The sequence below is a fragment of the Heloderma suspectum genome, chromosome 9 (assembly GCF_057233095.1).
Source record: "Heloderma suspectum isolate Gila_16-S chromosome 9, 16-S_ref, whole genome shotgun sequence".
Taxonomy (NCBI): domain Eukaryota; kingdom Metazoa; phylum Chordata; class Lepidosauria; order Squamata; family Helodermatidae; genus Heloderma; species Heloderma suspectum.
This window is the reverse complement of record NC_139466.1, coordinates 36,947,828-36,973,024: the sequence shown is the minus strand read 5'-3', so window position 1 is coordinate 36,973,024 and position 25,197 is coordinate 36,947,828.

Below are 25,197 nucleotides of genomic sequence, written 5' to 3'. Positions count from 1 at the left end.
GGTGGTGAGGAGGAGCAGCAGCAGATGCCAGGGTCTAGTTGCTCACTGGATCTCCACCTGTCAAGCAAGCAAGTGATACAGTCAAGTAGCAATGATGAGAATGAGGAAGAAGAGTGATAGCAGCCAGTGACAATGGTGGTGAGAAGGTAGAGTCACAGAGAGAGGGGCCCAATGAGGGTGCCTTTCCGAAGGGCCCTCAAAAACCTGGAGTCAGCACTCATGGGTCATCTTGCTGGGTGGGCTGTGAGCCTCTCAGCAGGAGAGCTGTATGTAGCAAACCCCAGGGCTGAACCACCCTCGTGCAGTTTCCAGAATGAGCCCGGAACCTGCTGGAATGCAGTGCCTCATCGTATGTAGGGATGGATGAACTCCCTGGTAGCTGTATCTTACATCAACAGTGGTGATGGGACAACATTGTCCACCACACCTGTTGGCAGTAGGCTAGTTCAGGGGTCAGACGGTAGGCTGTGTGGCACATACAGCTCTGCCCTTGAACAGAGGGGAATGGCTGGGGGTCTCTAGAGAAATAGTGGGGGCGCTTCAACTCCTACGAACCCCCACAACAGCCAGCATCTACCACCTGAGGCGACTGTCCCACTCTGCCTAATGGTACGGCCAGCCGTAACAGTAATGGTGCATTTGGGGCCAATGGGGGATAAAGTTCTCCTGCACAACCCCACCATCTCCACTGCAACCCTTTGCTTTGTGCGAAGCTTCAAGCCATGAGGGAGGTTTGCTTTGTGAGGTCAGCAGGACGAGACCCCAGAAGCAAGCAGGAACAGCTACATCAGGAGATCCAGCAGGGGGTTAGTCATTTGCAGGAGGCTGTGTTGTCTTTTTCACCTCTGCTCCAAACAAAGGAGTCGGCCTTGTCAGAGGAATCAAAGTGTGTCTCTGTAATCTAAAGTATACAGACAATGGCATAGTTTTTCCAGGACATTAAGCTCATGGGGTTGTTGTTGTTGTTGTTTTGCTAGCCCAAGGAGAGAGCTCTGAAAACCTAACTTTTTACAGCTCCATAGTTGAAGCCTTTTGTTTCTGTGTATATATAATGGATTGTTAGCAGTCATCAGAGCTAGCTTTGCCATGCAGCAGGGAGATGCAGCCTGCTTCAGGAAGCACCATGGGTGGGGGGGATGAGGGCAGGAACTGGTGGTGTCTGAAGAGAGCAGCAAGGGTTTTTATAACATTGGCCCTGACAGCAGGGGGCACTGGGGCTCTCCTTCAGGCAGGAGGGGAGGACCATCTGAGTTCCATTTCAGGCAGCAAAAGGGACTGGGCTGGCAGTGATAGTTATACAGGACCATTAGGGAGCCATGCATCCTACTTTACAGAGGAGAGTCCTCTATTTGAAGGGCTGTCCAGTCCAAGTCCAGCTGAAAGTTAAAGAACCCTATGAAGGGAGAGCAGGCAGGGGCCTTGAAGGTTTCCATCAACAGTTCCCAGCACCTGGGCAACACACTAAACCCCAGGTGCACAGGTCACCTAGTCAATCTTCCTCACTACATTGAAATGCATTGTCTTTCTATTTAAATTATAGTGATTATCTCCAAATTTGCATGTGTGCATATACCAATTACCTAGGGAGGTGGTGGGCTCTCCCACACTGGAGGCATTCAAGATGTGGCTGCACAGCCATCTGTCAGGGATGCTCTGACTTGGATTCCTGCATTGAGCAGGGGGTTGGACTCGACAGTCTTGTAGGCCCCTTCCAACCCTACTATTCTATGATTCCGTGATTACGTTAAACTAAGCTAATGATGATGAGGCTTTTTGGCAGATGCGCTAAAAGTCAGGTATTTGACAGTGCCACTATAAAGCCCACTGCTGTCCATTTACCTACCCACCCCCACTACCTGGGACAATTTTGCCTCTAATCCAGGCAGTGGTAAAGTGTGGGAGATGCAGGGATGAGTGAAATCGAACTCTTCTACCTATGCCATAGGTTCCATTCCCTGCGCATTGAGAATAACTTCAGTCAAGCTATGCAGAGATAATGGCTTTGCAAAGAACCGGAAACAGCATTTCAGAGCTGCCATAGTTCCTGCTGTACAATGTTCATTGCCTGGTCAAGAACATATTTGCTGGAGGGTCTATTTTACTTCAAATGTCACTAATGCAGAACTTGCTTAATTCCATGTTAAGCACCTCCATACACATTTAAGAGGTTACCTGGTCACAGTCTTTGACAGTATGAGGTATACTGTACATCGATTTAGTCATTATTTCTACATTTGCACCTATATGAATAACAAATGCACATTTTTATGTAGATTTAGGTCCTCTTCAGTCCTCTTTTTTGGGATGATGCTGTGAAGGTTTGAGGCCTACAAAGGCAAGGAAAAGAAAAAGGTAAGGCCTAAAAGGCCTGAGGGTGGGGGGCTGTTGGAAGGGGGTATACCTGAGAAGAGTAGTTTCATTTCCATGCTTGGTTTCATTTTCCTGAGTTAGGTTTCATTTCTCCAGGTTTGAAACTACTTTCAGTTTTGGGGAAGGAGGGGATATAAAGGGAAAGAGAGCCAGAAAGAGGGAAACTAGAGAAAGGAAGACCAGAGAGTTAGAAAGATAAGGACATGAAGAGAGAGCAGGAAGAAGCAGCCTGGAGAAGTCTAAGTGCAGCTAGGGTAGAGGAATTTGCGTTTTGCAACCTTTATTTTTTTAATGCCTTTTGTATCACTCGGCACTATTCTGTAAATACCTTTAGTTATAATTTGCTTGCTTTAATTTACCAGGAAACTGTTGTGGTTAACCCAGGTGACTAGAGTGTCAGTCACCCCACATCTACAGCCTAAACCCCATGTTATTGGGAAGGAGAAGTTTACAAGAAGGAAGGTGGGGCTCTTAAGGAAGCAAGAGATCCTTAAGGAGTTGCTCAGGGGGTCCAGGTCATAACTGGAACCTTGACAGAAACACATCAAACAGGGACACGTTTTAGGAAATATTGGCCATGCAAATCATGGGGAGGTGTCCCAAATGGACGTAAGCTGGGTCTACTCCTAAACACCATTGTCTCAGCTTTCCTAATAGCTAAAATGTCTCTCTTCTCATTGCAGAATAAATTCACCCAAATGCCAATTCAGCAACTACTCTATACACAATGATTAGCAAATACACTAGAGCCCTATGTATGGTGGCCAGGTGGCCTGCCATACAGAGGGCAGTCCTCTGCTTGAAGGTCTGTCAAAAGGGCTGTCCTCTATTTGAAGGCAGCCTCTTTTTGAGGGCTGTCCTATCCCATTCTAGTTTAAAGGTAAAATATTATTTTAAAGATAAAGATTAAAAATAAATAAGATGGTGACCCATCAGCAGTCAGCACCTGGACAGCAGCTGACCTCAACAGGCACACAGGTTGCTTAGTCATGTCTTCCACACTACGGTGAGATTACACTATGGTGTATTTCTATTTAAATTACAGTAATTATTTCTAAATTTGCATTTATACTTACAAATTAGCACATGCAAATTCTTGGCAAACGTGTGTCCTTTCTTGTCCACTTTTTGGTGATGCATGTCCTGCTTTTGAGGAATTCATAAGTGGCCACCCTGGTCCTGTGCGGGCGTTCAACCACCATGCAATAAGAATCAGAAACCTAAGAGTTCAGAAACTTCTGCTGGTGCAGAATGCGGCCACCCAAGTGTTGGTGGGGGTGAGGTGATTCGATCATATAATGCCTATATTGCACCAGCTACACTAGTTACTGATGTGTTTCCAAATCCCATTTAAAGTGCTGGTTTTGACCTTTAAAGCCTTAAGCGGTTTGGGACCAAATTACTTGAAGGACCACCTTCATCCATATCAACCTGCCCACAATTTAAGATCAGCAAGTGAGACCCTTCTCATTTGCCCACCTTTGAGAGCAGTTAGGTGGGTGACCACACGTGAGAGGGCCTTCTCTGCAATGGCCCCACACCTCTGGAATAAATTGCCTTCGGGGGTCCACCATGCTCCATCACTGCAAGCTTTTAAGAAGGCCTTGGAAACATATGATTTTACTCTGGCCTTCTCCAGTTATGGTTGCTGTGTTTATTGCTGGTTTTGTTGTTGCTTTTATTGCTGTTTTTATTGTGTTCTTATCGCTCTTAATATCATACCAGTTTTATGTGTTCCATTGCTGTACGCCACCTTGGGAGGGCTTCTGCCCTGAAAGGCAGCCAAGAAATATTTTAAATAATTAAAAATAAAAATAAATTAAAATTAAATCACATGGGAGGGAGAGAGGCAACACACTCACACCCACCCCCTCCACCACATCCTTGTTGCTCAGATCTGACACCTTCCACACATGGGAGAGGTAAAGTCTGAAGCAAGGAGCCCTGCTCTACCCAGGCAGACTCCCTGATTCAGAACTCCCTCCTCCTCCAACATGTGAAGGGGCAGAGCCAGGAGACTGGGACACAGGAGACAGGGTTAGCAAGCACACCTCTAGTCTCCCCCCCCCATTCAATTCTAATTCGGGCGGAGGGATGCCTGCATAGGCCTTAGCTGTTCCTTTGTTTCCACTAAAAGACCAATGTCCTTGGCAAAGCCAACATCTGTCACTGTGATGAATTGTTTTGAATCTAATGCGTTCCCTGAATCTTCTACATTTTGCAGTACTGGAGCAACTCAAGGGCAGCTGCCCAGCTTTCAGACCTAATATGCAGAAGCAAGGAAGGAACCTACCCTTACTGGATTCCATGAGTTCCTCTTGCCTGTGCTGTCATCTAGAAATTTGGGGACATGAACCCCCTAAGCTATAACACTGACCCTCAGACGTTTTACCTCCCAGAGGATGTGCCGAATTAGCAGTACTCCTCCTTGGTGCAAGGCTGAACACTATCTACACAAGAAGAGCCTGGCTGGATCAGGCAGGTGATATCGTCACGTTGAATATTTTCTGGCTTAGACATATTAACCTCGGAGGTTCATAATGTTCACCTCAACTTAGGGATGTCGGAGAACTCCACAATGGATTCCAATGAGTTCAGATTTCTATGAATCTGACCTTTGGATCTCACAGCGGATTGTTTTTTCCAACACACGCAGATTCCGTGGATTTGATGACCGTTTCTTTTTTTTACTATCTGGGGGGATTTGTGCAAATTTGCGCCTGCAGTAATGCACATTAGCATGAGTGTGCATGAGTTTTAGTGCACATTAGCACAGGTGTGCACTTGTGCTAGTGTGTATTAACGCTGATGCGCATTAGTGCTAATGTGCATTTGTGCAAGTGGAATGAAATTCTTGGACAACCCTAAAAAAATTCCAATTCTGTCAATGAGTGGATGATGAAATGAAAGATGTGCTGTATAGCAGAGCACCCAGCATAAAAATGAGAGGAGGAGAGTGTGTTGCCCCAGTCGTGGGTGTCGACCTCTTAATTTAGAGGTGCCAAGATAGTGATAAATCAGACCCAGATTTACTGGTAAAGGAGTAGTTTATTGAGTAACTTACAGCACACAGGTGTACCGGATCAGATAGTTTCTCTGAACCCAGAGCCATGGGGTACAATGGGTTTTATACAATACATGTTAGCAGCATAACTAGCATTCATTCCCAGCATAGACTAGAAGACAGCACAGCTACCTAAGAGAAACAAACTTTGCTTCCCAGGCACATCTTGATATCAGCCTTCTTACTCATCTCAACATGCTCAGAGGGCTACTAGCATGGGAATTGCACAAATAATGAACGTACGCAAACCTTATGGATCTCTAGGCCCCTCTAACACTATACATGACTTGGCTACGCTCCTCGGGCCAATACACAGAGACCTCCCACAGCCTCCTCCAAAGGAGCCATAAGACAAGTGTGGATAGAATGGGATGTAGATGGTTTTGAAGGTCAACAGGTTGAAGGAAGGCAAGGAAGGAGGCTTGGAAACTCAAATGGATGGGGCAGGGATTAAAGCCACTCAAGCCCCTTATTAGGGGCACAATTTATTTTTTATTTTTTTATTTATTAAATTTCTTAATCGTCCATCTGGCCGGTCACCTGGCCACTCTCTGCGATGTACAATAATACAACAGTTTAAAACATTGAAACCCAAATCAGTTTCGATTGGCTTGAAGTGAACTAAGCGATTTCCCAACTGGGGGAGTGGGGGATTGGAGATGGGTGAGCTACCCATGGCTTATGTTGGATTGGATTGGAAATGAACTGATCCATTCACACACACACACACACACACAAACCTGGAAAGAGCACCGCTCATTTCCAGTGGAGGCTGGTGGTTCCGATTTCAGTGGGGCTGTAAATCCACTCTGGGTTTCAGTCAGAACCAGCCAGGACTCTAAAAGATCTATCTAAGGTGCTGAATTCTATTCCCCAAATAGGTTCAGCAGCTTGGATAGCTCCTTCAGAGTTCTGGCTGGTTCTGACTGAAACCCAGAATGGATTGACAGCCCCACCAAAATCTGAGCCACCAGCCTTCAGTGCTCATTTCTGAGCCAGTCCAAATTCGGGGCTTCTCTCATTGGCCCATGCAGTCCATTTAAATCACCCCCTATTGAATCTAATGCAGTGGGTTTTTGACCCTGTAGATTAAATATGAGGAGACCTTTTAGGCTGCAAGGTGGATTAAGAAGAGGAGACCAACAACCACAGAAGACCCTCTTACCCTAAAGATTTTCCATGTGAGGTGGGCTACTCCCCACATCCTCAGATTCTGTTTCAGCAGCCACCTTCCAGCCACCCCCGAATTCAATCGAATGGAACAGCTAATACAGCAACTTCAGCTATCTGTATCATTTCTCTAGTGTTGATTTGTGCATAATGTTAACCCATGGTTTATTTAACCCTATGGGTTGTTGAATTCTGTGTTGCTGTGATGTGCAAACTCAGTGGCACTAACAAACCATGATGTGTTAACCAGAAACAACCCGGAAAGAGAATTTTTTATATTTGTTGTCGGGTTGTGAACTCTGGGTTGTTTAAACCATGGATTGTCATTGGGCTGGTTCACACAATTTCTGCAGCTGAAACAAGCCACGGTGGGCTGTTGTTAGGTCACTGCCCACTCCCAACAAGCCATGCCACACAGGATCACACAACACAAGAAGCCAGGCCCGGGGGGGGGGGAGGCATTAAGCAAATGGCGGCAACACGCACAGCTTTCAGCCACAGCGATTATGTGAACAAGGTCATTATGCATGATCCCAGAACCATTGGCTGTTCATGGGTTGTTTGACCAGGCTACAGAAGTGATGGGTAAGAGTAGTAAAAATAAACAAACAAACCACCAGCCGCTCTACATGCCAATACTACTGTGCCGCAAAGGCATTTGGGATGCAGAGAGGGAACGGGTGAAGGAGGAGGGAAACAAATAACCCAGGGATTGGGAAAACAAACCACAGTTTGTTCTATCATCTACCAGACAGATCCTGGGTAGTGGAACAAACCAGGGATTAGTGTTACATGCAAACCACGCCAAGGGCTGCTCTCTGTTTGTTTTTTAAAACACACACTGGAGAACAGATGCACATTAAAGTATAATTTGGCCCCATCTTAGGGTGGCTTTAGGCAAGCTATCATCTCCCAGTGTCATCCTCCCATCTGTACATATGGGGATTATTTATTTATTTATTTATTACAGTTATATCCCTCCTTCTTCCCTCATGCAAGAAACCCAAGGTGGCGTACACGGTCCTCCTCCTTCCTCATTTTATCTTCACAACAATCCTGAGAGGTAGGTGAGGCTGAGTGTCAGTGACTGGCCTAAAGTCACACGGTGAGCTTCATGGCTGCATTGGGACCAATGCAGCCCAGATCTTCCAAGTCCCAGTCCAACAATTTATTTTTTATTTATTTAATTTATTTAAAATATTTCTTGGCTGCCTTTCAGGGCAGAAGCCCTCCCAAGGCAGCTTACAACAATAAAATACATTAAAAGAATTGCAATATTAAAATCCAGCCACTACACCACACTGGCTCTCCAGTGATGATGATATTCATAATACTGACCTCTCTTCCAGATTGTTGTAACAATTAATATGATAATGCATGTAAGGAGCTTTAACCACATTAACACACTATAGAAATGCTAAAATAACAATGGACTGGATCCAATCTAAATTCGCCAGACTTGGGTGTCATTGAAATCAATGGAACTTCATAAAGGCAAGGCAAATGGTTTTCATTGGTTTCAATGGGGCCCAAATGCAAGTAACGTAGGTTGGACCCAAGCCGATAACAACAACTGTAATGACAACAATAATTCTAGTGAAGAGCTCCAGCTGCTCTGAAACGTACGGCTCTGAAACGTTAACCCTGCCAAAGGTCTCATCTTAAACCTGTTCTATTTTGGCAAATTACATCTGCAACTGATTGCTCCAACTTTCACATCTGCTAATCCAACAACCAGAAGTCATCTGGCTCATAAATGCTTATCATCAGTCCACTGCTGCTCATTTCTTTCAACTTGCACCCTACAAAGAGGAGCTTCTGAGGGTTACAAAAGAAGTAAGTCCCTTTCTTGCCCGGCTCGATTATGAAACCAATTTATCTCACTCTAAGGAAGGAAGCACTGATTACCTAAATTAGTGGAGGGGGAATGCTGTTCCCCCATTTGGTAGAACGGAAAAGATTGCACAGACAAAAGGAAAGCTTTGCCTCAAGGCAATTTGAGACCCATGTCGCTATTCTCATGCTAATGCAGGGAAGGGGTCCTAAACACCATCTGCTTCTCTTGAGGTCTCAGCCTTGGGCACAGAGAATCAGTTGGCTTTATGAATGCTAGGCCATCCAGAACATTAGTGACACATTAGTTGTTTTCCATGGTAATAGAAGTTCTAATTGTCATGAATGTATAGAGAATTGTCGCATTCAATAACGTGCCGGAATAAGGTGATCTCTCCCAATTGACCGAAGCGGTAGACAAAGCCACCATCTTGCAGGGTTCGATTTGTTTGCGACAAACCTGTCAAAGTATGTTCTTGTTGCTTTGTCTCTTCCCCACCCACCTGGCTCCCCACAAAAATGAATCTGCTTCTTTTGAAGGTCATTTGGCTGCACACATAAAGACATGTTGTTTTGCCTTTCCAAAGAGCCCTTCCCAAACCCACCCACCTAAGGCAGAGAGACAGACATATTTTTTGATATATGAATGCACAAAAAGAAGTACAGTGTGCAAACCATTTTTTTAAATAAAGGCCATAGGCAGAAATATACTGAATATATTCATTGAATATTCACCAGTCACTTGTGAAATGACTGGCATTTTAGGCAATGAACACAATTCAACAGTTTTGTCCAACCTTCCTGCCAGATGGAGTGACAAAAATTGACTTGGTTTGGTTTGGTTTGGTATTTTGCTTCTTCTCCCCCGCCCCCAGCACCCCACCCACATACTTGGGTTAGAAATCTGGACTAAAATTAAAGAGGGCAGGGGACACAAATTGTTGGTTATCCCATCATTCCCGCAGACACGTCTTTATTTATTCTTCTTTGCATATGCTAGGCTGGCTATCCATCCCACTTTACAGAGGACAGTCCTCTATTTGAAGAGCTCTCAGAGGACAGATCTCTAATTCAAGCCATCCTGGTTGAATGGCTCCAATCCAAGTCCAGTTTAAAGAAAAAGAACCTAAAGGGGGGGGAGGGGACAGCAGAGGCCTTGAAGTTGCCCATCTACAGTTATTTATTTATTACATTTCTATACTGCCCAATAGCCAAAACTCTCTGGGCAGTTCACAAAACAAGATTTACAACCACACAGTAAAATAGCATAATAAAACATTATATAAAATCCTTTAAATATTTAATAAAGTTAGAGGGGGGAAACCAAAGTAAAAGCTAACGGCACTGCAAGAATCTTAAAACACACTAACATGTTTAAAAAAAAAAAACACTGTAAGACTAAAAAGACTGGAGAAATTAAAAGGTCTTCACCTGGTGCTGCAAAGACCACAATGTAAGTGCCAGACACTACCACTGAAAAGGGCCTGCCCTATCTATCTATCTATCTATCTATCTATTTATTTGATCAGAACAAAGCAAAGCAAATTTGATCTTTTTGATTTGATTTGTACCCCATCTTTCTAGCAAGAAAAATGGCAGTCATGGTGCCTTACAATCATAAATAAAACTTGATTCAAACAATAATAAAACAAATCGTTAGAACACAATTAAAAGCACAATAACACAATAAAAACAGCATCCAACCCAACAGACCCGCTTACGCACCAAAGGCCTGCTTGAATAAGAAGGTCTTTGCCTGCTGGCAGAAGAACAACAGAGAGGAAGCCACCCTAGCGTCCCTCAGTAGGGAGTGTTGCAACCTGGGAGAAGCCACCGAGAAGGCCCTCTCTCATGTCGCCACCAAATGGCCTAGTGGCCAGTCTGCTGACTTAGTTAGCCACTGGTCAGCAGACTGAGCAGCAGGCACACAAATCCCCTGGTCACAATCTTCACACGCGCACACACTGACCTGGTTTACATGCTGTGACAGGCTCACCATGGGTTGTTTTACCCCTGATGAGTCACAGCACCTGCCGGGCACCATTTTGAATATGTAACCCCCTGTCGGGGCTATTGCAGGGTCGCAGCGTCGTTGCCATACAAACCTGGCCACCATGGATTATTCAAAGGTTAAACAACCCTCGCAAAACCCTACTACAAACCTGCTACAAAGACATCTAGAGATCTGCCCACGCTGCACTATACCACACTGGCTTTATACGGCACATGGACATGGAGCAGATCCTTCAGTAGTGAGCAGGATGCGGTGGGATTGCGTAGTGATCCTTAGCATGGGGGAAAAGATGTAGAAGGGGGGGGGAGTTTATTTGGTGAAATCTTGGGCAGAGTGGTTTAGTTTTTCACTCAAAGGGTGTAAAAATCTGGGTGAGACTAAACATTCTGTCCGATAATAGGAACAACTCTGCACACTTCCAGGCACTAGAGGGTGATAGAGAATGTCCTGTAGCTTAACCAGTTCCTATTTCTGCTCCCTCCCCTTCCTCTTCCTTCTTTCTCCTCTGCCTCTGCAACAAGCTCCATGTGGCCTCTCCCTGAAGGAAGCAAGTAACTATATCTCACTTAACTCACACTTAAGTGCCTTTGCTCACTTAACTCACACACACACCTTTAGGGGGTGCTTATAGTTGAACAGTGTTAGACAGCTTTCTCTGGCAATGTGTATAAAGTAGGTTTGAACTTCTTCTAAACTGGCTCTAGCCTGAGTTTATTGCCTCCACTACTAAATGCTGTGTTGCCACACTTTCTCTATATCAAGCAACCCTGCTGTAAGTCACACCAGTCCAACACAATCTAGCAGTTTTTGTCAAAATATACTAAAATGTTTGATTGTGTGAAACAATTAAATCCACATGCATCTCATAAAGAAAGAGTTGCTGCTTTTGTTTTGCCCGGAAAACCTTCTAACTCCATTTGAAAATGTGCTGATCATCCAATAGTGCTTCACTTTTGCTCTTTTGAAATCATGGTATGGCCTGGATTCCCAACTCTAGTTTTGTTCATTGACCTTTTCTGTTTCCACTGAATTAGGTGGATGATTGGCTACATAAAACCTGTAGGAGACATCTAGTCCATCAAGCCTTTCCCCCAGGAAATGTGTTTCCCAGACTGTCTGGCTTGGGTAGATACATGGAAGCAGTCCAGCATTCCTGCAGGATACTGTGGAGCAGGGAAATGTACAGAAAAGGGCAACCAAGGCTGCAATCCTATCAACTGTGCCCTCACCACTCAGTCAGAAGCCCCCAAACTTAGAGGCTTCCAAGTTTCCTACGTGCTGCCAGGCTGAAGCCAGCAGTGAGGGAGTTGCAGTAGAGGCAATCTTTGCCTCCCTGTCCTCTTTCTTTCCTGATTTTCACTAGATGGGCTTTTCAGCTGCTCTAGTGTGGGCATTTTGTGGAAGGAGGGATGGAGGCTGAAGGAGGCTCAGGATAACTCATATCTTGGCCTCTCTGGTCTCCTCCCCTCCCCTCCCACTGGAACACCCCCTTTCCTCCTCCTCCAAGGTTACTTTTTCTGACCTCAGAGGGTAGCCAGCACACTTATTTCCACAGCGGCTTAGGAGGGGAAGATCTCTGACTCCCCCTTCCGACCTCAGAGCACTGACTCTGACCTCGGAGGGGTTTTCTGAGGCATCCTCTGGTCCTTGAAATACTCACCCCAGTTGCTCTCTAAAAGTATCTTGATCAACACCTTCCCAATGCAAAAAGGCCAAAATGTTTCAGGCTTTTTCACTGAAGAACAGCCTCTTTCAGGTGAAGGGCCTAATTCCATTTCAGAGAAGCTCTCAGGGGCCGCACGCTAGTGATGGGTGAGGCCAAAGGGCCCAAACTACCAGCATATTTTAGCTGAAAGCTAAGACATGGGAGTTGTACTGCCATGTGTTGGAAGAAGACATGAAGGGATTTGAGTGAAACACGCACCCTTTTGCTCTCCCTCGCCACAAGCCAGACACACATTTGGACCTCCTCAGCTCCGCCCCAAAACTAGAGTGAATAGAATGGAGGACGTGGGAGATCTGGTGCCAAAAATCTTGATTTTGCCATGAAGCTCACTGGGTGATCTTGTGCCAGTCACTACCTCATAGCCTAGCCTACCTCACAGGGTTGTGTCAAGGTTCCCCTTATGACCTGGACCCCCTGAGCAACTCCTTAAGGATCTCTTATCTCCTTAAGAGTCCCACCTTCCTTCTTCTAAACTTCCCCTTCCCAGTAACATGGGGTTTAGGCTGTAGACGTGGGGTGACTGACACTCTAGACACAAGGTTTAGCCACAACAGTTTACTGGTAAATTAACGCAAATGAATTACAACTAAAGGTATTTACACAATAGAGCTGAGTGATGCAAAAGGCATTCAAAGAAAATAAAAGTTGCAAAATGCAAGTTCCTTTACCCTAGCTGTCTTCAGACTTTTCTAGGCCACTCCTTCCTGCTCACTCTTCAGACTCTGCTCTCACTTCAGGCACTAGCTGTCTCTCTGTTCTTACTGGCTGTCTTGCTCTCTTGATATACCGTCCTCCCTCAGAACCAAAGTACTGCTTCAAACCTGAAGAAATGAAATTTAGGTGGAGAAATGAAACTGACACTTAACCGGAGAAATGAAACTACTCCTCTCAGGGTTACCCCCTCCCAACAGAAAACTCCAGGCCTCTAAGCCTAACCTTTTCCCCTTTGCCTCTGTGGGCCTCAAACCTTCACAGGTTGTCATGAAGATAAAAGGGTGAGTGGGGAGAAGAACCACATGCACTGTCCCAAGCTATGTGGAGAACGGGCAGGATGACGCTGTAGTTGTAATCAGTTTAAAAGAGGCACTTGTTTTCTTCTGCTAATAGACTTCATCATGCAAGGAGTGTAGAATCTGTTTAGCAGCCTCCCATGACTGTGTATATGCAAGCAGCTGATATGCAAAGCCCAATTTAAACTAGTACATCAAAATGCTGCAAGTTCGATAAAGGCTTCCTTTCCATTTGCTCAGCCCTGTCTTATTTCATGTTTCACAGCTGCAGTGCAGAGTTGGCATTTTTCCCCCCTGCCTAGGGCCCTTCAAGTGTTGAGATGAGCAAGAGTTTAAAGAAATAGATCCGTTGCTTTGAAAATCTACACTGACTTCCCTTTTCACACAGAAGGGTGGGGTGGGGGGAGCAGGGAAAGAAGCTTTTTATTCTCATCTTTGGACAAGGAGGCGGCGCGGATGTTGCAAAAATATGTGCCTGTTTAAAAAATATGCTGGGTAAAGCTACTCGTCACATTTTTACCCTGATCTCTCTCCGTGGAGCTCAGGACAGCATCTTCCCAACCAGGAGCATATCTCGAAATGTTCTCTTGGTGGGGCCCAGAAAATTCTGCTGGGGCAGACTGGTTTTGCACAAAATGTGAACACATGCAGGAGCAACTCCTGGACACCTAATGTGGGAGAGTCTGAGGCATCAGGGTGGAGCCTTACACCCCTAAGTCCTTCCACAGTGAACATACAGTACCCACAGCAAGATTTTTGAAAGGGGAATTTCACACTATGTTGTGGTGTGGGAGTGTAATGTGTGCACACCTGTGCATTTCCCTTTTGTGGGTGCCCGCATGCGTTGTTGCTTGGAGTCGCATTCCATGACATTTAGAAGCCCACACAGTGGCAGAAAATCCTCAGAACTGGGAATCGGACAGCATCAATGCAGAAGAATGTGATATTCAAGCTTCACAGAACAGACATCATGAACTCATAAGGTGCAATCCTGTGCATGTTTAGACAGAAAAAAGACCTACAATTCCCAGCTGGCTGGGGCATGCTGGAAGTTATAAGCCTTTTTTCTGTCTAAACATGCTAGGTTGTGCCCTTACAAAACTTCATTTGGAATGAGAATAGCTACTACATTCCCCTTGTTATACAGTGCCCGGATAAGGTTTTAAGTAAATGTAGACTTGTACAAAGCATCTTATATAATTATCATTAATATTAGTATTATTATTCCACTTCATTGGGGTTTGTCTTTTTGAAAAATGTTTTAACTCTTTTAACCTGTTGTTTTATTCTTTTACCATGTTGTTCACCGCTCCAAAATCTTCTGATGTGGAACGGTATATAAATATTGTAAAATAAATAAATAAATAAATAAATCATTATTATTACTATTTCAGTTTATGAGTCACCCTGTAGCCGAAGCTCTCAGAGGATATGCATAATAAAAACAAATAAAAACAATTATTAAAGCACATTACAAGAATTTAAACGCAGAAACAATAATTCAAAATAGTTTTTAAAAGGGGGATAATGCAGCACATGGCCTCTGCTTCTGTTCCTCCCATACACAAATCAATATAATATGAGATTTGTATGAACAATGCATGGAAAATCCTTTTTTGCTCTCTAGAGGAGTCTTCCAGTTATGAAAACCAATGACTAAGAAAGGTGGCTTGTGGTCTTCCTCTTTCTGTGAGGGCAGCAGAAAACCTGGGGTGTGTTTCCATGAGCGATTTACTCCGAACTGGCTGCATGTGGAGGTTGTTAGGGATTCATGACGTTGTAGTCATCCAGAAGCCGCTCCGGAGTTTACCATGGAAAAACCGCTTCTTCTGAGACTGATTATAGTCCACCTTTTCCTCTTTACTTCAGCTTGGTTATGGTCCTGTTGGAGTGTGTTCCATCACCTGCACTTGCATCAATATCATAGCCCTACCCATGGGGGCCCATGTCCTCACTGACCCAACCCTTTCCCTCCCTGTTTTCCAGACTTTTCACCGCCATTTTGGAGCAGGATGCTGAGGGACCAACTTTAAAAAAAAAAAAAATGAAGATAAGCATATACGTGTATTATCACAGGCAAGCAAGTACTCCCACTACAGCCTGAAAATCAAATTTATCTCAGGTTGCTTCCCCAGAACTACGCTTGGGGAGGATCCACGGCTAATATTCCTTCGTGTCCTTTGCACCCAGGAAACGATGCCGCAAGCGTCATAGTCCAGTTTTCGTATTACATGCTTAGGTGCTATCTCATTATAACACTATTGCACAGTTTTCCCTTCAATACGCATGCCTCCTATGTCAGTATCTTGCTATCACTCTATCAATGAATCACGAAATAGCACTAACATGCATTTGCACTACTGCGTGATAGCACCTTATTTCAAGGGTTCCTGCTAACTCCTGTTGTAGTCAATGAGGCCTGTTCCCAAAAGTGTGCTATCATGTGATAGCACATGTATTCAGGGGTGCCTGCTAATGCAGAAGCCTGATATTTAGAGTGAAAGGGAAAAAATGGGTGGAATTGGGCAAAGGTCCGGGAAATCTACTCAGAAGTAACTCCCATTGTGATCAATGAGATTTGTTCCCGAGATTGCCATTAAGCCAAAAACACTAAGCACACCAGGGTACATCATATATTCATCTGCTGAAAGGCATAGTAACTCCCCTAATGGCTGTGAAGCACTATTTCCAAAACTGCATGTCTCTGCAGTTTGGTTCAAGGCTTTTGGGAGTAATTAATGCCAGCTTCAGTCCTTTGCATCATCACCTAACCAGGGGGACAGGAGAAAGGGGAGTACAGCCTCGAGGGGAGAGCCTCTCTGACTGGTTGAGCAGCCCCTGCCAGTCGGATGACGTTCACTTCCAATCTCCCCACCCCACCTGGAAGTATATTTCTGTCAGAGACTTACAATGGTGTGGTGCACTCCTTTGTGGAGCCCTGTGCAGAGCCATGCCGATTCCATGAAAAATCTGGTATTCCTTCATTTGCTTTACCCTTCCATTGTCATGGAAACACAGCCCTGGTCACTGGAAAGTGAGTATTCCATCCAGGAGTTCCCATTGTACCAATTATTACTATAAAAGCAGTCTTCCCCAATTCAATGCTTTCTACATGTGCTGGAGTGCAATTCCTATCATCTCCAGCCAGCATGGCCATTGAGCATGCTGGCTGGGTCTCATAGGCATTGTTGTCCAACACATCCAGAGGGCACCACATTGGGGAAGCATAGTTTTAGTATTAAAGCATAGCTCTTGCTCACTTGCTCTCTCGCTCTCTGTCTCTCACCAAATGTGGATTTTGGTAAGCTGGTAAAATGCAGTTGTGTGGGCCGCTGTCAGCTATCAAGGTCCTTGGGGTAATTTGGAACATTTCTCCTATGAACCTAGTCTGTGGAATGACCATCCACTACTACCCCATACTGGCCTTGGACTGCACAGCAGAGCAGAAAGGTATTTGTTGAGGACCAAGCCTGTCCATGACAGAAAACCCAAATGGGAAACATTAATTTTAAAATATTATTCCAGGGATGAAAAACTGCCTGGACAGGATGCCCAAGAAGTACTATAATGAATCCCAGACTGAGAGAGCAGAGCCACCCAAAGCCTGTTAGAAAACCCAAACGGAAACAGACACGTTAAGATATTGAAGTAATTAATTAAATGCAATTTGGACTGACCAATTTGCAAAACAAAAAACTCAGTCTAGTCTTCAGACTGACAGTAAACACTCTGTGCCCATATTGAGAGAAAGAGAGAGAGGAAAAAAAACCTGCCTGCATGGGCAGATGCCTGAGAAATAAATCTCGGGGGTGGGTGCGCACGCGCGTGCTCTGACTGGCAGGGCAGATGCCCAAGAAATAAAAAAAGGTTGTCCAACCATCTGCGCCCTGCCCCAGAATGGTCAAGAGTACCCAAAAGCAGCCTGCAACAAATAAAGAAAAAGAAAACTGAATATGTAATATAATTTAATAGAACCAGTCACCTCCCTGCATACTGTCTGGCTGCAAGTCTGGCCTAAAAGCACAAATTCCAGCAATAAAGAAGTTCCAATCTCCCCTGTGCTCTGAAGCCTCCTGTCAACAGGCTCTGGTTTTACATTTCTTCTTGCTTTCTCCCTCTCCACTGCTGCAAGAGGGGAGAACTCCTCCTCCTCCTCCAGGAGAAAAGAGAGGCATTGGCAGAGGCTGCATTCCCCTCGCTCAGGCTGGGCCACAGCATCATCACCCCTGCTGTCCCATGTCCTCACGGGGCCAAGAAAAGCATCCCTTGCCCTGATTCAGCCTCCTCCTCCCTGCCATCATGTCTGCTCACCAAGGAGATAGTCCCATCTTGCCACGCCTTGCCCTGAGGACTCACCCTCACACGCATGTAGCCAGCTTTAGGGGCTGCTTGTAGTTAAACAGGGTTAGCCTTCTCTAACGATGTGTGTGACGGCACTAATACAGTGGATCTGAACTTCTTTTAAACTGGCTCTAGCCTCCAGTACTAAAGGCGGTGCTGCCACACTTTATGTAAAGCAACTCTGCTGTGAGTCACACCAGACTTTCCAACATTCAAAATGTGCCCTTTAGGTTTCCTCTTAAAGATATCAGTGGACTTTCTAATAGCTCCTACTAAGGTATGGGGCTATCTATGCAGTCTGCTTCTAAGTGAACATGTGACCTTGAAGTGGTTGTCTGGAATAGCCAGGGAGACAGAGCTGCTGCCATGGCCGGTTGGGAAATAAGCATGGCTGGCTGCTTATTTCTGATATATATCCTGACAACAAAGCATCTCTTCATACGAAGCCCAGCTAGGCTCCACTAACAGAGCTTCACAGCATCCTCTGAATGGGCCTCTTTCATTCCAGGAGGTGAATATTGCCTCTCCATTAAATAGACAAACATCCTAGCTACACACCCCTCTATATTTACTTTGGGGGGCCTTTAAGGATCCTTCTGGGGTTGACAGCCAGCCAACAAGCAAAGTACAGCAAGATGGGATTTCACAGGGTTTGCACTGTTTTTTGTATGAAAGCCAGCATTTCTGGAAATGGAGAGATCAGGCCCAAAGTCCATCTAATTCAGCATCCTTTTTCCTGAACCCAGGGCCGACATCAAAGGCGGGCATGGCTGGGCACCTGTCAAGGACCCCATTTCCCAGCAGGGGCCAACTGCCAAGAACCCCTTGTCTTGCACCTCCTCTTCACCTTTGCAACCTGCTTGTTCACCTGCCTCTCACTCTGGCCCGGACAATGGTGGTGGTGAGGAGGAGGAGATGCCACTGTCTGGTTGCTCACTTTCTGTCTGCCAGTCAGGCAAGTGGCAGCAATGAGGAGGAGGAGGAGGAGGAGGAAGAGCAGCTGGTGACAATGGTGGTGAGAAGGTAGGATCTCTGAGGGAAGGGCCCATGGAGGGTGTCTTGCCCCAAGGGCCCTCCAAAGCCTGGAGCTGGCACTGGTCTCCAGCAGCTGGAATTCAGAGGAATGCTTCTTCCAACCATTGGAGATCCCAGTTGGCTCCCACAGCTGTTGGCCTTCGATAGTCTTATGCCATGCAAGAATTCATCTCACCCGGGGGCCCTTTTAAAGCTACCTCAGCCAGCAACCATCCCCTCATCTCGTGTCAACGAACTCCAGAAATTAATTCCACCTTAGCAGGACTGGCTCTAGAAGGCGGCAAGGCTGGGCATTTGGCAGCGGTAAGACCAGTAGTATTTCTATCCTGCCTTTTCTCCAAAGAGCTGGAGGTGCAGGACATGGCTCCCTGAGTCCCCCTCATACACACATGACAGGGGCTAGGTGGAAAGATAGCAACTGGCCCAGTTAAACTGTGACTGATAGTGACTGGCCTAGGACTGGGATCTCCCCAGCCCTAGTCTAACACACACCCAGTCCGCACATAGTCTGGTACAGAGAGCTGGTCTGGTGCAGGCTGAACCAGCCTTGCCCAACCTGGTAGCCAGCCAGATGCGTTGGACTTCAGTTCCCATCATTCCCTGGCTGCCATCAAACCACCTCCACAGCATCATCACAGCTGCCCAACTGCTCTGAGTCTGATGCCCCAGTCGGTCATGGAAGGCCAAAGAGTCACAGCCCTGCTTTCTCTGCTTTGTTCTGATGCCCAAGTAGGGCGGCCGATGATGAATCACCAAAAAAAAAGAGGAAATGCACCAAAAATGGAGGACAAAAGAAGACAAAGATTTGCATAATGTTTGCATATGCATACCGATATGTATAGATGCAAATGTAGAAACAATTTAAATAGAAAGACAGCCCATCTCACCAGAGTGAGGAAGATTGCGACTGGATGACCTGTGTGCCTTGCTCAGGTCAGGTTGCTCTCCAGGTGCTGTTGATGTGCAACTTAAAGGCCCAGCTCTTCATTAGGATGGTTCTTTACACCAGACTTGGACTGGACAGTCCTCTGGAAAAGAGGACACACGGGCACCCTACGTCCACGGGGACCTGGAGCAGGTGGCTGAGCATTAGAAAGGACTTGGGGGCCTCAGAATTCTAAGGCCAGTGCCCAATGGTTGTTAAGTGGAACCTTGTTACTATTGCCTGCATGCTCCGGGCTTTCAAAAGACACTTTGGCAGTACAAATTGGCTGCTGCGGATGGGATGGGATGATTCTCTCTCTCTCGCTCATGCGCTCTCTCGCGCGCGCGCTCTCTCTCTCACACACACTCACACACACACATCCTTTTTCAGTGAAACCCAAACCATTTCCCCCTTGTTCTTCTGCCAGTTCTTGGACTAAACAAACCTGAACTCAAAATTCCAAACCATGCCCCAATACAAGCTAGGCAACAGAGAACTGCTCACTGAAAAAGTACCCAAATCAAATCCAGATCTGATCCATCAAGAGCCAGTGTCAGACTAGGATTAGAGGGACCCAGGTTTAATTCCCACTTTGCCATGAATCGAATATGCAATTTTTTAAAAGACACAAATATTTAAATAGTTTCTTCAAAATGCATTGGGAACCATATGTACTTGTGCAGCTGTTTGTTTTTTGTTCTTGGATTTTTCCATGGCTGCTATTGATCCTAATTGTGTGAGGCTAAAGCTGCCCCTTCCCCCCTACCCAAGATTGGCCAGGGGGACAAAACTCCATCCATCCCCAGCATTGATCAGGCAAAGGCTGCTGCTGTAGTTGAGGCTGACTGATGTTCTGTAAATGTTCTATAATGTTTACTTTGTACAAATACTTTCTTGATGCAAGTGTATGTATGACTGCAATAAACTCATTTCAACAGTACTATCAGTGTGATTGCTTATAACTTTTATTACTTCCCCACTAAAGAAGCAGATGTAAAAATGCATTCATCAAGCCCAGACTGCCTTGGGCACACACACGCCACTTAAAAAGCACTTCTGGGGACCCTGGGAGGCAGGGTGGGATAAAAATATCATGAATACATGAATCAGCTTTGTGATCAACATTGGCTAGGAAGGACACAATTCTCTCTCCTGCATCCTGTGGCAAAGTCACTGCAAAAGTATGGCAATGAAATCTTTAAAACATATGCTGATAAGCCTAGAGCACTTCAAAAGCACAATGAAAAGACAGAGCTGTTCCTCCCAGTTGCCTCCTGGTATCCTTTATTATCGCCCCTTGGTGTCCTTTATAAGTTATTTCTTCTTGCAATGCTATCAAGAGGCAGCAAACGGCCTCTTATTGGTCAGATCACATGGGCCGGATTTGACCCCTTTTTTGCCATGCTATGAGGAGGAAGCAAAGTGCAGAGAAACACCCAGTAGAAAGGTTACAATCAAATGCTTTTTTCCCCCTCCATACCTGATGGTAAACTTTAGCAGACAAATCTGCTTTTCTATGAAACCAAGACTAGAATAATTTTGTTACCTATTTGCCACAACACCAATGACATATCATATCTAGGGGTGCACGAAAGTCCCTTACCTGTCCTCGAAGCTTTTCGCGGTGGGGGGGAGGCGCTTCGCTGCTTCCCCCGCGAAGTTCAGTCCTGGGGGGGAGGCTTCCCGCCTCGCCCGGCCGAAATTCAGGCCGGGGGGGAGGCGCCTCGCCTCGCCCGGCCGCGAACTAAACAGTTAAAAAAAAAAAACGCCCCCGGACCCGCCGCTGGGAGGGACATTCGCCAAAGGTAAGTCCCGTCCCGGGGGGGGTGCGGGGGGCAGGGGGGTGTGGAGAATTTCTCCCCGAAACTTGTTCGGGGGGCCGAACACGTTGGCACTCGGCCCCCCAAAGTTTCAGGGAGAAATTCTCCGCCAACCCTAATAATATCTGGAGCTCTAGAAAACTCTGTTCAAACCTGTAACAAGGAGGAAATGGTGGCTCATTTTGATAGTCTCTGCACCAAAGGGGATCTCTTGTGCACAGTTTTGATTTGCACGGCTTACAAAGCCATCTCCCCTCAAACCATCCGCATTGCCTTTTCTGCTGGGTCCACACAGGCTGCGATGGACATAAGAACATAAGAAGAGCCGTGCTGGATCAGACCAAGGGTCCATCTAGTCCAGCATTCTGTTTACACAGTGACCAACCAGCCAGCCACCATGGGAAACCCACAAGGAAGACTTGAGTGCAACAACACCCTCCCACCCACGTGCCCCACCAACTGGTCTACATAGGCATACTCCCTCCGATACTGGAGGTAGCATAGAGCCATGAGGACTAGTAGCCATTGATAGCTTTATCCTCCACGAATTTGTCTAATCCCCTTATATAGCCATCCAAAGTGGCTTTAAAAGCCAGAGGTTGGGAAGGGGTGTGTTGGCCACCCTAGAATCCTGCAGGGCCAAAACACCCCCTCCTACCACCACCCGAAGTGGCCACCACTGCCAAAACTGCAGTGATTCTGCAGGGATACAAGGCGCGTGCAGACACACACACACACACACACACAGACTTGTTTCCCAGTAGAATCAGACTGCTAACAGCCCACAAGACAGCCCCATCCTGCAGACAAACAGGGTGCACAAAGGAACTATCCCCATGGGCTCTCTTTCCCAGCAGAATCATTGCAACTCAGTGGGACCAGGAGATTCAATCACACCTTGTGCAAACAGCAATTCAGCTCGCAGGCCAAATGTTGCCCATCCCTGACATAGGCCAAGTGGGGTGGTCATTGGACAGTCTTCTGCTTGAAGGGCTGGCAGAGGGCAGTTTGAAGGTATCCTCTATTTAAGGAACAACTGGAACAGGAAGACCAGTGAGACATCTTCCTGTCCAGGAGGATCTAATGAGGTGAGTGGGAGGAGTCAGGCTAGGGCAGGGGTGTTTAACCTTAGGCCTTGGGGGGGGTCAAATCCAGCCTTCCAGTGTTCCCTTGATGGCCATGCCCCCTTCACGTCGTTTCCACTCCTTCCTCCCCCCCACCCCCCATCCAGCTATCATTTCCCAGCTTTTGCACAGTTTCTTCCCCATTCTCAAAGGTTGTGATGCCTCTCCTAAGGCTTATATACTGGTAGAAAGAACTTTGTGCTAAAATATGCTGGTGCCGGGGTTCCCCTTATGACCTGGACCCCCTGAGCAGCCCCTTAAGGATCTCTTGCCTCCTTAAGAGTTCCACCTTCCTTCTTTTAAACTTCCCCTTCCCAGTAACATGCGATTTAGGCTGTAGACGTGGGGTGACTGACGTTCTAGACACAGGGTTTAACTACAACGGTTTACTGGTAAATTTAAAGGTAGCAAATCACAACTAAAAGTATTTACACAATAGAGCTGAGCGACAGAAAAGAAAATAAAAGTTTCAAAATGCAAGTTCCTTTACCCTAGCTATCCTTAAGACTTTTCTAGGCTGCTTCTTCCTGCTCGCTCTTCAGGCTGTGCTCTCATTTCAGGCTCTGGCTGTCTCTGCTCTTACTGGCTCTCTCCCTCTCTTTATATACCCTCCTTCCACAAAACTGAAAGTACTGCTTCAAACTGGAAGAAATGAAACTCAGGTGGAGAAATGAAATAGACACATAACTGGAGAAATGAAACTACTCCTCTTAGGGTTACCCCTTCCCAACAGAAAACTCCAGGCCTCTAGGCCTATCCATTTTTCCCTTTGCCTCTGTAGGCCTCAAACCTTCACAGCTGACACTTTTGGTATTGTCCCCTTTTGCCTTCGACACTGCCCACCACTGGCATGCAGCCCTAGAAAACTTGTCCAAAATTTAATTTGGCCCTCGGGCTGAAAGAGGTTCAACACCCATGGTTTAAGGCCTGAAGTTATTTTACTAAGAGCCAGTGTGGTGTATGTATGTATGTATGTATGTATGTATTTATTTCATTTCTATACTGCCCAATAGCCAAAGCTCTCTGGGCGGTTCACAAAAGCGATTAGAGTATAGCGGTGTAGTGGTTAGAGTGTTGAATTGGGACTCAGGAGAGCAGATTCTAGTCCCGACTCAGCCATGAAGCTCACTGGGTGACTTTGGGCCAGTCACTAATACTCAGCCTAACCTACCTCACAGGGTTGTTGTGAGGATAAAATGGGGAGGAGGACCACCATGTAAGCCACTCTGGGGTCCTTGCAAGATGAAAAAAGTGGGATATAAATGTAGTAAAAATAAATAAATAAATAAATAAGCAAACTGCCACCTGCAGTTCAGTTGTTCATCACACTGGGCAACAGTACACAGAACCAGTAGGCCTGGATGCCTACCATGGGCATTTCTGCACAGGTCACTGACTGGAGGGAGACAGGCCTAGCATGGCAGCTCATGAGCAGGCTCAACATGCAGCCTCCTCAGAGGGATGGTAACTAAGCTGTATCTTGCATAGGGAAGAGACGGACTGATCCAATAACACCTTACACAGAGATATGGTAAAATTCCCCATCTCCAGAGGAACCTAAGAACATAAGATGAGCCCTGCTGGATCAGACCAAGGGTCTATCTAGTCAAGCATTCTGTTCACAGTGGCCAACCAGCTGTTGACCAGGAACCCACAACCAGGACACAAGTGCCATAGCACCCTCCCACCCCTGTTCCCCAGCAAGTGGTGTACACAGGCACATAGCCTCTGATACTGGAGGTAGCATATAGCCAGCAGGACTAATAGCCATTGATAGCCTTATCCTCCAGGAATATGTCCATTTCCCTTTTCAAGCCATCCAAATTAGTGGCCATCATGACATCCTGTGGAAGCGAATTCCATCGTTTAACTATGCACTGTGTGAAGAAGCCCTTCCTTTTCTCTGTCCTGAATCTCCCAGCAATCAGCTTCATGCGATGACGGCTTTGGGTTCTAGTATTATGAGAGAAGGAGAAAAATGTCCCCCTATCCACGTTCTCCACAGCATGCATAATCTTGTACACCTCTACCGTGTCTCCCTTCACTTGCCTTTTCTCCAAGCTAAAGGACCCCAGTTGTTGTTACCTTTCCCAATGGGGAAGTTGCTCCAGCCCCTTGATCATTTTAGTTCAAGCAGTGCCTCCAGCAACACCAGACAGGCTGCTCAACAAGATCAGCTTCGGGTGGCCTTCTCTCTGTCCCATCAGCCAGGACAGCTAGACCGGTGAGGACGAGGGAGAGGGCTTTCTCTGTGGTGGCCCCCACTCTGTGGAACTCACTCCCTAGGGAACTCTGCCATGTCCCCTCTTTAATGAGCTTCCGCCACGCACTGAAAACTTGGTTATTCAGGCAGGCATTTGGGGTGGGTTAGGGTATTAAATAATGTTTAATGTGTAATTTTACTGTTTTAAATTGTACTGCTGTACATCGCCCAGAGTGGCCGGGTGACCGGCCAGATGGGCGATTAAGAAATCTAATTAATTAGTTAATTAATTAATTGTTGCCCTTTTCTGCTTTTTTTCCAACTCTGCAATATCCTTATTTAGGTGCGGTGACCAGAACTGCGCAAAATATTCCAAGCGTGGTCTTGGAGGAGGCATGGCCAGGGCATCGAATCACACAGAGCCATTGTGAGCAACTGCCCTGTGCACGGAAACCTGGGCTCACAGGAACCTTTAATTTTTCCTCATGACATACTGACAGTTCTCCCGTGGCACATGGTTTGGGGATGATAAAGCTGGAACATCTGTGTCACCCATGTTCAC